Source organism: Panicum hallii, chromosome 7 (genome assembly GCF_002211085.1).
Source record: "Panicum hallii strain FIL2 chromosome 7, PHallii_v3.1, whole genome shotgun sequence".
Classification (NCBI taxonomy): Eukaryota; Viridiplantae; Streptophyta; class Magnoliopsida; order Poales; family Poaceae; genus Panicum; species Panicum hallii.
Window position 1 is genome coordinate 25009254 of NC_038048.1, and position 6192 is coordinate 25015445.

General features: G+C 41.2%; 1 long non-coding RNA gene across 1 annotated transcript; it reads left to right on the forward strand.

Annotated features, from left to right (window-relative positions):
• The first annotated feature begins 96 nt into the window (after positions 1 to 96).
• Positions 97 to 598, forward strand: LOC112901534. Its single transcript, XR_003230317.1, has 3 exons — positions 97 to 192; positions 276 to 344; positions 435 to 598. It is a non-coding gene; the product is annotated as an uncharacterized LOC112901534 (long non-coding RNA).
• The last annotated feature ends 5594 nt before the right edge of the window (positions 599 to 6192 follow it).

A 6192-nucleotide genomic window follows, 5' to 3' on the forward strand; every position in this document is an offset into this window, starting at 1 on the left:
GGTCAGTAGTTTGATGGCATCACAGTAAAAACCACCACGTGCTAATACAGACAGTAATAAAATTAATTCAATTTTTGGAAAAACCAGACTCATACGTGATTAGCCTGATTATTGTCTTATTAAATTAAATAATTGTCTGTCACTGAAGTGCCAATTGATGCGCAGCGGACTCAAGCTTCTATGTCGAGGATGGTATTTGCCCTCTTTTTTATTAATAGTTTTAAAAATCAAATTACCTTAGAAAATATAACTAATGAGCCTATTATTGAAAATAGATGGGGATGAGGATGTTATATTCGAGGAGGATGATGAAGAAGATGAGGGTTATCTCTTTACAGGGCAAGGTATTAGGCAAAACCTATATTATGCCATTAGAAAAAAATTGTGCAAACACCTTAGATAATGGAATCCTATCTATCCTAACATATATACAGATGGTGAATCCGACGACGATGTCGATGTTTCTTTGGTTGAAGATGATGCCGATGTGCCGGATGTAAACGATCTCTTTGGCAAGGTGTATGACAATGTACCATCCGAAACACATATGCTTGAGCCGGTTGAGAACTGTGAACATTGCAATGCAAAGAAGTTTAAGTTTGAGCCAGCTGAATTCTATTGCCGCAATGGAAAAATGCATTTATCAACCCCTGACATACCACCGGAGCTCATGAGGCTATGATCATGTTCTGATGCTGATGCTAGGCACTTCCGTGCAAACATCCGATTCTTTAATGGTTATTTTTCATTCACATCCCTGTACTGCCACCTGGATCGTATGACGACCAACATGCGCAATGGCGGTGTTTATACATTCCGAGCACATGGTCAGATTTATCATAATGTTCTTTCTTTTGGTAAGGAAGATGACACCGAGCCTAGGCATCTGGAATTATACTTCTATGATGATGATCCTTCTCTTGACCACCGATATTGTAGGTGTCGTGAAGAATGCTTCAGAAAGGATAAGGAGGTTATAGATGTGTTAGTTGGGATACTTCGGGGCAACCCGTACTCCGAACATCTGAGGAGTATGGGTCATGTTGAAAAAGTTGAGGATTACCACATTGTGTTGAACCTAGATCAACAGTTGGATCAGAGGATATATAACGTGCCTAGCACATCAGAGGTTGCTGCCGTTTGGATTGATGGGAGTGAATGTTATGGTCAATTCCAGCATAGTGTTCTTCTACAAGGAAAGAATCGGTCTATCCACAGAATTTGGTCATACCATGCATGTTATGGTGCTCTATCATACCCACTTTTCTTACCTAGAGGCGAGCTCGGTTGGCATAATTGCATTTCAAAGGTTGGTGTGACTATGCAACAAGTTGAAGATGCTCGTGCAATGCGACAGGCTCATGCTGGAGGCGATGGTGGCGATGATGAAGATATAGTTGATAAATAATCATAGTTTCTAGTATACATATTTCCTTATACTATCTTTCATACTAATATTAGCACTCTAATGTGTTTAGGTGGGGCTGAAAATTTATGTGTGTCAATACGCGACTATTATTGGTACAGACTCCAGATGCGTCCTAGGATATTTAATCCAATATTTGCTGTGGACGCATACATAAAGCTAGAAAGTTCAAGTTTAGATTACATCAAGAACAACCAGCAAGAGTTGAGGGCTGATTTATACCAAGGTCTCATCGATAGCTTGCATGCAAGTGAGTGTCGAGCAGTGCTGTTGTGAAATGGACAGTACTGTCTCCGTCATTCATCAGAGGCCTTGAAGACATGAGACGTCGTTACATGGATGCCCTGGCTTTGGTGTGGAAGTATGGTAAACCGGATATCTTCCTCACAATGACTTGCAACCCAAATTGGGCTGAGATCAAGCAGGTACTTTTGCCTAGCCAAACGGCATAGGATCGTCCTGATCTCATAACTAGGGTTTTTGGGAAAAACTTGAGGCGATGAAGAAAAAGTTGATGGAGAATGACATCCTCGGTAAGGTTCGGGCCTACGTATATGTTGTGGAGTTTCAGAAGAGGGGGTTACCACATGCACACTTTTTTCTGATCATGAAACGAAAGTGGAAGCTTACGTGCCAGAGCAGTACGATGTTCTTATTTCAGCAGAACTTCCAAACAACAAAAAGTTCCCTGAGTTGTATAAAATGGTCACCAAACACATGATGCATGGCTTGTGTGGGGTGCTAAACCCGTTTTGCCCTTGCACTAAGGGTCGCACCTTGCTTTCTGTGGGTCCACATCGCAGGGAAAGGACTCATACCCCATTTATAGGTGACGCAGCGATGGGTGTAAGGAAATGGTTAGAGGCCATGAGCTGGACAATCATTGGGTAGTCCTGTACAACCCTTATTTGCTGTGCACATTCAATTGCCACATTAATGTTGAAGCTTGTGGGAGCAATAAATCTGTTAAGTACTTATTCAAATACATTTACAAGGGCCATGACCGAGCATCTGTTGCTATCAGAGAAGGTGATAATGCTGATAGCAATGATAATGTTGACGAGATAAGGCAGTTTAGGGACGCTCGGTGGGTGACGCCTCCAGAAGCTATGTGGAGGATATATGGTTTCGACCTAAGCAAAAACCACCCACCCGTGCAACAATTGTAGCTTCATCTACCGGATTCGCATATGGTTTCATTCCATAAGCGTTCTGATTTACAAAACATAGTAAATCATCCTGGTGTGGAAGAGTAGATGCTTACAGCATATTTTGCTCAAAATAAGGCGGATGACTTTGCACGTGGGATACTTTACCATGATTTTTTGAAGTTCTATACTTGGCACCCCAATGGTAAATTTTTGAAACGAAGGGTGTATGAGGGACGTAAGCAAGTTGGTAGAATTGTCTCCGCTCACCTGGCCGAGGGGGAACGCTATTATCTTCGTGTTCTACTCAACCATGTCGTTGGAGCTACCTCTTTTGAGCATCTTAAGATGGTTGATGGTGTCGTTCAACCTTCATTCCGTGAGGCAGCCGAAAAGAGGGGTCTTATTGAAGAAGATAATACATTAGATGAGTGTCTCACGGAAGCTACTATGATCCAAATGCCTTCTTCACTTCGAAGACTATTTGCAACCATTCTAGTGTTTTGCGAACTAAGCAATGTGTTCGGACTTTGGCAGAAACACTTGGATGCAATATCTGAGGAATATCGATGAAATAGTCCATCACCCAAGCTAGCCACACAAATGGTACTTATTGACCTTAGAAATATGCTGCAGTCAATGGGGAAGGACGTTAAGACATTTCCTCTTGCCAATATTGATGAGATGTATGATGATGCTAATAGTATTCCTTGTGAAATATTTGAGGAGGCAAGCGTCGAGGTGGATATCGATGATGTGTCATTGGTCGAATCCCTTAACCCAGAGCAGATGGACGCCTATGAGGAGATCATGTCTACTATTGATTCCGATCAAGGTGGACGCTTTTCTATGGATGGTCCTGGCGGCACCGAAAAGACATTCTTATACAGATCTCTGCTAGCAACACTACAAAGTCCGAACAAGCTTGCTATGGCGACAGCTACATCCGGTATTGCAGCATCGATAATGCCTGGTGGGAGAACAGCCCGCTCACATTTTAAGATACCCCTTAAATTGAAAATGGAAGTGTTTGTAATTTCATGAAACAGAGTGGTACTGCGAAGCTCCTACATCAAGCGCCTCTTATAATTTGGGACGAGACTTCCATGACAAACAAGCAAGCTGTGGAAGCACTAGACAACAGTCTACGCGATATAATGGATCGGCCCGAGCATCCGTTTGGGGGTAAGACAGTTGTGTTTGGTGGAGACTTTTGGCAGGTACTTCCAGTTGTTCGAAGGGGGTCGAGGGCTCAAACCGTTGATGCTTCGCTACGGAGGTCGTATCTATGGGGTTCCATGCAGCATCTTAAGTTGGTTCGCAGCATGAGGGCACAAAGTGATCCTTGGTTTGCAGAATATTTATTGCGCATTGGTGGTGGAACAGAGGAGGTTAATTCCAACGGTGAGGTGAAACTACCGGATGAGATTTGCGTACCGTATACTGGGAAGGCAAGTGATCTTGATACATTAATTAATTGCATATTTCCAAATATCAATGAGAACATGTTAAAGAAAGACTTCATCATATCAAGAGCTATATTATCTACCAGGAATGATTGGGTCGATAAGATTAATATGAAGAAGATAGGCACTTTCCAAGATGATGAGATGGAGTACCATAGTTTTGATGCTGCAGTAGATGATCCTTGTAATTATTATCCAGCGGAGTTTCTTAATACTATGACCCCAAATGAGCTCCCCCCTCACGTGCTAAAACTCAAGGCTGGCTGTCTTGTCATATTGCTCAGGAATATAGATCCTGCTAACGGACTGTGTAACGGTATAAGACTGGTTGTACGAGGTTTCCAAAGAAATACAATTGACATAGAAATTGTGTTACATCAGCATGCTGGAAAATGGGTTTTGCTCCCTCGGATACCCTTAAGCCCATCTGACGATGAGATGTTCCCCTTCCAATTTAAAAGGAAGCAGTTCCTAATCAGATTGAGTTTTGCCATGACAGTCAACAATTCACAAGGTCAAACAATCCCCAATATTGGTCAGTACTTTTCTGAGCCGGTATTTTCTCATGGCTAGTTGTATGTTGCGATGTCTAGAGCCACTTCGAGGAAAAATATTAAGATTCTCGTGAAACCACCTGATGCTATTGAGGAAAACGATCACACCAACAAAAGCGAGAAGAAGAAGGGTAAAAAGAATGCGAAGGCGAAAACAAAAAAGAATGAGAAGAAATATATCCCAAATGGGAATGGTACATTCATGAAAAATATTGTGTATAAGGAGGTTCTTACACCATAGATGCGAGGTAATGATAGTTCTATTTTTTTGTTTCCTGTTCTAATATTTTTGTGTATGTTTAATGTCTGTACCAGAATAAATAAATGTGAATAATATAAAATGGAAGATAGCATTACTATTTATGTTTCTAATTTATCTCTGAGCTAAACATATCATATATCCATAACATTTGTCTAAACCATCATATCATCTTGATATAGATATAATTGCAGCTAACACCTTGCTTCTTAATTGTGATAGGTATCCATAACTTTTTTGTTGATTGATGCCTGGATATGCTGGTTCTCGTGAATGTCGTATGGAATATTAGAAGCTACTTCCTGCAAATATAAAACACTATCTTGGGTTATCATAGGGAAAGACATAAAGTAGGATTGTGATTTGATTTCTTTATTCAGTTTTTATGAACAAACATTCTTGTATTAGCAACTTCTTAAATTTTTATGAAGATTGCCACTCTATTTTGATATATTTCTTGTTTAGTACTTTTTTTTTCTGGCTTTAGCAATGCATAGGCACTCACCTAGTAATGATAGAAAAACCATGAAAAAAAGCAAGTACCTAAGCATATCATCTATCTCTTTCAAGCATAAAACTCATGCATAGTTGATAGTTGCACTAGATAGTACTTGCTCCGTTCAAAATTACAGGACGTTTGAGCTTTTCAAGATACATAGTTTTTGCTATGTATCTAGATATATGGTATATCAAGATGCATAGTGACGGGTCCAGGGACCCGGGGTCCCCAGCGGGCTCACTTCTCCTTGACCGGCCCAAGGCCGCGCCTGGAACAAGTGCCCGTCTGCATGAGGTGACAACTTCATCCGGGCTGCCTCGGCCCCCAACTCCAACTGATAGCAAGGTCGGGATGACCAAGGCTTATGTCCCCAACTGTACCAAGGCTCCGACTGGGCTCCGCCTTGCACGTGAACACCTCCCTGACCGGCATGCTGGTCGGGAGGCCAGGCCCAGTGTACCAGCGGGCCCCAGGAGTAGGTGCAGAGGATAAGGATGAGCCTCGGGGTCAACTTGTCGTACACAACCAACCACTCCCTCCATGGGGGTCACAGTTGTGATAGTTCGTGTACTTGTAATGCTAGACATATATTTTGTTAGTGTGAAATATGTGTTTGTTGGTATAATGCTCATGTGTGTTTATGTGAAGCTCTTGAAAATTTAAAGTGTAAGTAAAAAAAGGGTATTTTTGTAATTACAGAAAAACTTAGGGTTGTTTTTGCAAAATGTATTTGGATTAGGGTAATTTCAAAATAAGTGAAAGGTGGTTTTGTAAACATGTTTTCCTTATTTTGTCCCTTGTAAAAAATATATATTTATCCAAAAGTTTCATTTGAAATGT